The sequence below is a fragment of the Mauremys mutica genome, chromosome 26, assembly GCF_020497125.1.
Source record: "Mauremys mutica isolate MM-2020 ecotype Southern chromosome 26, ASM2049712v1, whole genome shotgun sequence".
Taxonomy (NCBI): Eukaryota; Metazoa; Chordata; order Testudines; family Geoemydidae; genus Mauremys; species Mauremys mutica.
Genome location: NC_059097.1, coordinates 8,697,235 through 8,706,677, shown reverse-complemented (window position 1 = coordinate 8,706,677; position 9,443 = coordinate 8,697,235).

Genomic DNA, 9,443 nt, shown 5'->3' with positions numbered 1-9,443 from the left:
AGCAGAATGCCACTTTTGGGCTCAGGAAACAAGCACTGAGTGGTGGGACCACATCGTCATGCACATCTTGGATGACAAGCAGTGGCTGCAGAACTTTCGGGTGAGCAAGGTCACATTCATGGGACTGTGTGATGAGCTCACCACAACCCTGCAGTGCAAGGACACGAAAATGAGAGCTGCCTTGATATTGGAGAAGTGGGTGGCAATTGCACGGTGGAAGGTGGCAACTCCAGACTGCTACCAATCTATCGCTAATCAGTTTGAGGTGGGAAAGTCAACCGTTGAACATGTGTTGACAAAAGTGTGCAGGGGCATTAATTGCATCCTGCTCTGAAAGACTGTGACTCTGGGCAACATGTGTGACATTGTGGATGGCTTTGCACAAATGGGCTTCCCTAATTGCAGAGGTGTGGTAGATGACACACATATTCCTTGGTCACCAAGGGCAAGTCATGCCTGACTAATCTAATTGCCTTCTATGATGAGATAACCGGCTCTGTGGATGAGGGGAAAGCAGTGGATGTGCTATTTCTGGACTTCAGCAAAGCTTTTGATACAGTCTACCACAGTATTCTTGCCAGCAAGTTAAAGAAGTATGGGCTGGATGAATGGACGGTAAGGTGGATAGAAAACTGGCTAGATGGTCGGGCTCAACGGGTAGTGATCAATGGTTCCATGTCTAGTTGGCAGCCGGTATCAAGTGGAGTGCCCCAAGGGTCGGTGCTGGGGCTGGTTTTATTCAATATCTTAATTAACGATCTGGAGGATGGTGTGGACTGCACCCTTAGCAAGTTTGCAGATGACACTAAACTGGGAGGAGTGGTTGATATGCTGGAGGGTAGGGATAGGATACAGAGAGACCTAGACAAATTAGAGGATTGGGCCAAAAGAAATATGATGAGGTTCAACAAGGACAAGTGCAGAGTCCTGCACTTAGGACGGAAGAATCCCATGCACTGCTACAGACTAGGGACCGAATGGCTGGGCAGCAGTTCTGCAGAAAAGGACCTAGGGGTTATGGTGGACGAAAAGCTGAATATGAGTCAACAGTGTGCTCTTGTTGCCAAGAAGGCTAATGGCATTTTGGGTTGTATAAGTAGGGGCATTTCCATCAGATCGAGGGATGTGATCATTCCCCTCTACTCAGCACTGGTGAGGCCTCATTTGGAGTACTGTGTCCAGTTTTGGGCCCCACACTACAAGAAGGATGTGGATAAATTGGAGAGAGTCCAGCGGAGGGCAACAAAAATGATTAGGGGGCTGGAGCACATGACTTAGGAGGAGAGGCTGAGGGAACTGGGATTGTTTAGTCTGCAGAAGAGAAGAATGAGGGGGGATTTGATAGCTGCTTTCAACTACCTGAAAGGGGGTTCCAAAGAGGATGGATCTAGACTGTTCTCAGTGGTAGAAGATGACAGAACAAGGAGTAATGGTCTCAAGTTGCAGAGGGGGAGGTTTAGGTTGGATATTAGGAAAAACTTTTTCCACTAGTAGGGTGGTGAAGAACTGGAATGGGTTACCTAGGGAGGTGGTGGAGTCTCCTTCCTTAGAGGTTTTTAAGGTCAGGCTTGACAAAGCCCTGGCTGGGATGATTTAGTTGGGTTTGGTCCTGCTTTGAGCAGGGGGTTGGACTAGATGACCTCCTGAGGTCCCTTCCAACCCTGAGATTCTATGATTCTATTATTCCAATTCTGGCACATGCCACCTAGTCACAGAGTACATTAATCAGAAAGGGTACTTCTCTATGGTTCTCCAGGCACTTGTGGATCACCGTGGGCATTTCACGAACATTAATGCAGGCTGGCCCGGTAAGGTGCATCTTTCAGAACACTGGCCTGTTCAGGAAGCTGGAAGCAGGGACTTTCTTCCTGGAGCAGAAGATCACTGTAGGGAAAGTCAAAATGCCCATTGTGATCCTGAGAGACACTGCCTACCCCTTAATGCCATGGCTTATGAAGCCATACATGGGGGACCTTGACAGCAGCAAGGAGCGGTTCAAGCACAGGCTGAGCCAGTGCAGAATGACTTGAGTGTGCTTTTGGCCATTTATTTGTGAAGGGAACATGTACAACATTGTTTTACAAAAGGTAGATCGTACCAAAACAACCTGATCTCTTTCTTTGAGAAGGTAACAGATTTTTTTTAGACAAAGGAGATGCAGTGGATCTAATTTACCTCGATCTCAGTAAGGCATTTGATATGGTTCCACATGGGGAATTAGCTAAATTGGAAAAGATGGGGATAAATATGAAAATGGAAAGGTGTATAAGGAACTGGTTAAAGGGGAGACTACAGCGGGTCGTACTGAAAGGTGAACTGTCAGGCTGGAAGGAGGTTACTAGCGGAGTTCCTCGGGGATCGGTTTTGGTACCAATCTTATTTAATCTTTTTATTACTGACCTTGGCACAAAAAGTGGGAATGTGCTAATAAATTTTCGGATGACACAAAGCTGGGAGGTATTGCCAATACAGAGAAGAACTGGGATATCATACAGGAAGATCTGGATGACCTTGTAAACTGGAGTAATAGTAATAGGATGAAATTTAATAGCGAAAAGTGCAGGGTCATGCACTTAGGGATTAATAACAAGAATTATTGTTATAAGTTGGGGATGCGTCAGTTGGAGGTAACAGAGGAGGAGAAGGACCTCAGAGTATTGGTTGATAACAGGAAGACTATGAGCCGCCAATGTGATATGGCCGTGAAAAAAGCTAATATGGTCTTGGGATGCATCAGGTGAGGTATTTCCAGTAGAGATAAAGAAGTGCTAGTACCATTCTACAAGGCACTGGTGAGACCTCATCTGGAATACTGGGTGCAGTTTTGGTCTCCCACGTTTAAGAAGAATGAATTCAAACTGGAACAGAGACAGAGAAGGGCTACTAGGATGATCCGGGGCATGGAAAACTTGTCTTATGAAAGGAGACTCAAAGAGCTTGGCTTGTTTAGCCTAACCAAAAGAAGGCTGAGGGGAGATACGATTGCTTTCTCTAAATATATCAGAGGAATAAATACCGGGGAGAGAGAGGAATTATTTAAGCTCAGTACCAATGCGGACACAAGAACAAATGGATATAAACTGGCCATCAGGAAGTTTAGACTTGAAATTAGATGAAGGTTTCTAACCATCAGAGGAGTGAAGTTCTGGAACAGCCTTCCAAGGGGATTAGTGGGGGTGTAAGGGTCCGGTGTTGGGGGCTCGGCCCTCTTAGGCGTGGCTGGGAGACAGGCCGCCTCACTACACGCGTCTGCGATCGGCGGCGTAGCCTGATAGGGCAAAGAACAGTCAGAGGGCTCTGGCCCTCAGGCGGGGCCTAGCTGGAAATTAGTCTCTTTAGCCCGGACCCTAGCTCCGGGCGGGCACCAAACGGTAAGGTAGGGCTCAGGCCCGCAGGCAGGGGCTGAGCGAACAAGCAGTCTAATTAGCTCGGGCCCTAACTCAAGGCGGGGCGACAGCACTACAGTTCACGGCTCAGACCCTTAGGCAGGGGCTGAGCAAACAGTTCAGTACATAAGCACAGGCCCTGGGTCAGGGCGGGGGCAACAAGCGGTTCAGGGCTCAGGCCCTTAGGCAGGGGCTGAGCAGACACTGAGGTAAGTCCAGGCTCCTACGCCTGAGTGTTGGGGTGAGGGGGGAGACTGCCACCCGTGAGTAGGGGGTGGCAGGGGGGACGCAGGCCCACCCACTCTACTGCGTCCCAGCCCGGGGCCCTAACAGCGGCAGTCAGTCTGCTGCCGTGTCAGTGGGGATCCTGGCCGCAACACACTGACATTGGCTCGGGGTCTGCTGCAGCCAGACTGGGGTCGGCTACCCCCCGGGCCACTTCCAATCTCCCCCTCCACTGGTACCTGTACATCCCCAGCGTCTTCTGCAGTGTCCCACACCATGGGCTCCTCAGGGTACTGAGCGCTGGGTAAGCCGGGCTGCTCCCCAGGATACCGGGCCAGGGGAAGCTCAGGCAGCTCCTCAGGGTAGCGAGCACGGGGCAGGCTCGGCCAGTCCTCCTCAGGGCAGCGGGCGCGGGGCAGGCTCGGCCAGTCCTCCTCAGGGCAGCGGGCGCGGGGCAGGCTCGGCCAGTCCTCCTCAGGGCAGCGGGCGCGGGGCAGGCTCAGCCCAGCAGGAGCTAGGGCACTAGTGTCTGTCCTCTCCAGCGGCCAGAGGTCAACTTTTATACTTCCTGCCCCGCCCCTTGACTTCAGGGGGGGCGGGAACAGGTGGCAGTGGCTCTGCCCACTTCAGCGTCTGCAAGGGGCTCGTCCCTCTCAGGCACAGCTGGGAGCCAGGCCGCCTCACTACAGGGGGCAAAAGACACATCTGGCTTCAAGACTAAGCTTGATAAGTTTATGGAGGGGATGGTATGATGGGATAAGCCTAATTTTTGGCAATTAATTGGTCTTTGACTTGTCTTATGAAAGGAGACTCAAAGAGCTTGGCTTGTTTAGCCTAACAAAAAGAAGCCTGAGCGGAGATACGATTGCTCTCTATAAATATATCAGAGGAATAAATACCAGGGAGAGAGAGGAATTATTTAAGCTCAGTACCAATGTGGACACAAGAACAAATGGGTATAAACTGCCCATCAGGAAGTTTAGACTTGAAATTAGACGAAGGTTTCTAACCATCAGAGGAGTGAAGTTCTGGAACAGTCTTCCAAGGGGAGTAGTGGGGGCAAAAGAGACATCTGGCTTCAAGACTAAGCTTGATAACTTTATGGAGGGGATGGTATGATGGGATAGCCTAATTTCTGGCAATTAATTGGTCTTTGACTATTAGCGGTAAATATGCCCAATGGCCTGTGATGGGATGTTAGATGGGGTGGGATTGGAGTTACTACAGAGAATTCTTTCCTGGGAGTCTGGCTGGTGAGTCTTGCCCACATGCTCAGGGTTTAGCTGATCACCATATTTGGGGTTAGGAAGGAATTTTCTTCCAGGGCAGATTGGCAGGGGCCCTGAGGGTTTTTCGCCTTCCTCTGCAGCATGGGTCACTTACTGGAAGATTCTCTGCATCTTGAAGTCTTTCAACCATGATTTGAGGACTTCAATGGCTCAGACAAATGTCTGATACATGAGTGGGTGGGTGAGATTCTATGGCCTGCATTGTGCAGGAGGTCAGACTAGATCAGGCCTGCACAACATGTGGCCCACGGAGCCTCACTGTGCGGCCCGCGGGGGGATTCTGAATCCCCCACACACAGCGCTCTGCGGGCAGCCCAGAGCCCTTTAAATCCCAGCCATGGTGAGAAATCAAAGGGCTCTGGGCTCCCCATGGCTGCGGCCAACCCAGAGCCCTTTGATTCCTGCTGCCGCCGGGAGTCAGAGGGCTCTGCGCTGCCCGCAGCTGCGGGGAGCCCAGAGCCCTTTAAATCCCAGCTGCAGCCGGAAATCAAAGGGCTCTGGGTTGGCCGCAGTGGAGGGCAACCCAGAGCCCTTTGAATCCCGGCCCGTGGCCGCTGATTGCCCCCTCCACGGACCCCTGCCCTAACTGCCCCCCAGGACCCCCACCCCCTATCTAATACAGCTGGTCCTTGTCCCCCGATTGCCCCCTCCCGAGACCCCTGCCCCTAACTGCCCCTTGGGACCCCAGCCCCTATCTAAGCTTCTCTTCTCCTTGTCCCCAACTGCCCCCTCCTGCAATCCCCCCAACTTCCCCTCAGGACCTCACCCCCACCTGTCCCCTGATGAACCCCTGAGACTCCCATGCCTATCCAACTGCTGCCTGTCCCCTGACTGCCCCCCTGAACCTCTGCCCCATCCAACCACCCCTGCTCCCTGTCCCTTGACTGCCCCCTGGAACTCACTACCCCTTCTCCAACTCCCAGCCCCCTTACCGTGCCACTCAGACCAGTGTGTCTGGCTCCATTCAGCTCCAGACAGTTGCTGCCATGCTCCCCCGCGGAGCCCCCCCCCCCCTAGCATCTGCCTTCCAGATTTGAACACCTCAAAATTCAGGAGTGCTCAAGCTCAGTTTGGGCAGCTGTTACTTCATTTCTTCCAAATCAAATATACTGCTCCACTCTAACTTGCTGTAGAAAAAGTAGGATAAAATTGAGCAAGAAATGCTTATTAGGACTGGAATTGCTATTTTCAACAGCCATTGCCTTTCTGTTTGTTTAAAAGGAAGACAGTGATATTTCATTGGCAAATTCCCCATAGAAAGAAAGAGTGGAACAAAAGAATAATAAAGGCACCTCAACTTTTCCTCATTTATGGAGGACAGTCTTACAATATGCATCTGAATATCCTCCAATCACACAAGCTGAAAATTGTTCCACTTTACTGCAGCTCTGTAACCATATGGGAACCAATCCTGTCTGTGTTTTGTGCACATCCAAAATTCCTGCTGAATGACCCACCCTGGGAGCGAGTTACCAGTGACCCAGGGCTGGGGCAGCAGGTGGTGTGTGTGAGGGGCACTGGTGGGGGGAGCCCAGGGCTGGGGCAGCAGCAGGGTGGGGGGAGGGCACTGATGGGGAGGAAAGGGGGAAGCCTAGTGCTGGGGCGGCAGGGGGTGTGGGTGGGGGGAGAGCCCAGGACTGGGGCAGCAGGGGGGTACAGGGGGGAGCCCAGGGCTGGGACAGGGGGCAGCCAATTTTTTTTTGCTTGGGGCAGCAAAAAACCTAGAGCTGGCCCTGCTGGGTTCCCCCAGCTGCCGGAGCCCCGGGCCCTTTAATTTGCCCCTGAGGGCTCCCAGCCACCTCTTCAGCTGGGAGCCCCTGGTTGATTTAAAATCAAAACCTCCCCACCCCCAACCTTCCTTTTTGGCCCACAGCTGTTTTGGTGGGGCGGCGCTGGGGAAGGAGGGTTTGTTTCCGCAGGGCTGGGCGGCCCTGGGGTGGGGTGTTTCTGCGGGGCCGGGAGGTTTCGGCCCTCAGCTGTTTTCTTTGGAGGAATGTTGCCCTCGCTGCTTTACGAGTTGTGCAGGCCTGGACTAGATGATCATAATGGTCCCTTCTGACCTTAAAGTCTATGAGTCTATTTTAAGCACCATGAGGAAGGGTGAAAGCTTCACTCAGGGCTGGACCACTGAGGCTTAGCACCTGGAGGCTGAATTTGAACAGCCAGAGACCAGGGCTATTAGAGGGGCAGAGTACAGGGCCATAAGGATCAGGGATACCTTGAGGCAGCCATTTGAAGCTGAAAGCCACTAATATTTCTTGCTATGTACAGCAGTGCAGTGTTTGTAATGCTAGGAGGGGACTGGTGCAGACAATGCACTATGAAGGTTTAAGAAAGTTGCCTGTTGCTTCGTAAGGATCTGTTTGCTTTCAGCTAACGGAATAAACACTGCTTTCAAACCAAAACTATTCTTTTATTAAAAAACAACAACCAGAGGAGAGACAAACAAAAACACACCAGCACTGTGGGGAATGGGTAAAAGGTTACACATCTTGTCTCAAGTAATTTCCCTCTTAATATAAATAATTACAGTCCATACTGGGCCTCTCCTCTCATACAGGCTATTTCTCTCACCTATTCCCCCACTCTAACTCCTTTGGAGTGAGGTTTTAATTTCAGGATTAACCACCATTTCCTGTATAGTAGGAGGGGGCAGGGAGAGAACTAGAAGAAAACCCGAATCATATTGTAACACTGAAAGTTATCACAGAATCAGCCTCTTACACTAATTAACTTCATGTTTAATTTCACTGTCGCTGGAAACAACTTGTTCAAAGATTACAAAATATAAACCGATAGGGCAGTTTTCTCTTAATTCCCATTTCCACCCAGTCAGCTTTGTGTGAAGTCACGTTCTACAATAACCTAGGAGCCTTCCATTTCTGAGAGTTCATTTCTCCCTGGGACTTCTCCCAGAAGTGTGGAAGGGGGGGTCTCACTACATGGGAAGGCTCCATCATAAGAAAAAACACCTGTGCTCCATTTTCACACTTTCTAATCTTTCAATGTAGCAGGAGGTGGAGAAGTGATACAAATGCATTAGATTCAAGAGTAAACTAAGAGACCAAACCACAGACGCTGGACTCAGTATTCATATATCCTGCAGTATGAACTTGGGATCGGATACATTCCCTCATTGGCTACAAATCATTTGCCCAGCAGGGAAGTGCTTCTTGTCCAACAAGGCAGCCAGATTGGGACCCATAGGCATGGAATGGCTCTGAAGGAATCCGCTGAAAAAGATAGTTGTTCCCAATTTAATCATGGCATCCTTTAGGAGCGTGATCAATGCCACTTAACGAGTGAGCAGCGTTCTAAAAATAGTTTACCTGGGCCACGGGTCACCATCTCCAGGGTGAAAATCAACCACTCATACCTGCAATTTCTACCTGAGGTCTTGTCAAATCTTTCACCTTCCTTGGAGTCATTTTACACTTCTCTGGCGTAGAATTCTTCACCAACCACACATCAGATCAGTAGCGATAGTGAGGTACAAGTCCCCTAAATATGCCCTTTCATTTCTTTAATCTGGTGGCACAGGTTCCATTTTTCCCATCTCTACCTAGATAGGGATTGCATTTCCCAAATAATAGGCAACATGCACCTGATTAGGAAGGAGATATCTTCAGAAGCGACCTCCTGCAGCGCTTGGGCCACAACTGCTTTGGGAGCCAAATACGTGGGTATTTTCCTTAGTTACAAGTCATTTAGTAGGGAATCCTCTTCTCAGCCCTTTAAAAAAAAATATTGACCCAACCAACTGAACAGAGGGATTGGGATGGTGATGGGGAATAAGGGACTCCCTCTGCCTTACCCTATCTTCTTTTGTTGTTACACAGGGGAAATGACATTTTCCCCTATCCCTGCCATTTGTTATAGTTCAATATATTTTAAGTGAGGAAAATGGAAGTAAAAATATCTGCTCTGCAGCACAACCTGAACCAACATCAGAGCAACTGGGAATGAAACAATTTGTTGCCAAAGGGGGAACTTGATGACTAACAATTGCTGTGAAATGTGGGAACAGTATAACTGTGATGCTCAGGGTTTGTTTAGACTAGGAAAAGTGATGGAGTTTAGGTCAGGACAAGGGGAAAGCTAATGCCAACCCCTGCACCTGGGCTGCATCTGCACAACTATAATTGTCTTTTTACCCCAAGATCACTAACTTGAGCAGCCAATGCCATGTGCAGCCCTAGTGGATGTCAGGCACAGGTAGTTTTTGCCTCAGTGTAGCTTGTTGGGATCAACCCTCTCGCTCCCACCTGGAGCTGATGAACATTCCTGGCTGGAGGAACACACACTCCTTTGACTCAGAAGGAAAGCAGTTGATAGAAAAGATCACATAACGGACCCCGAAGAAGGGTGAGCTGCAAAAGGCAGAAGCAGGCAACTTATCTGGGTAAGCTGAGAGACCACGGTGAAAATGGCACAGAGATCACTATGTGGGAATTAGCAAATATGATTTTTTTTAAAGAAACATCTTTGGCCTGCCCTAGTCAAGGCATTTGTTCCAGTTCTCTCTCATGTGGATTTTCTGATG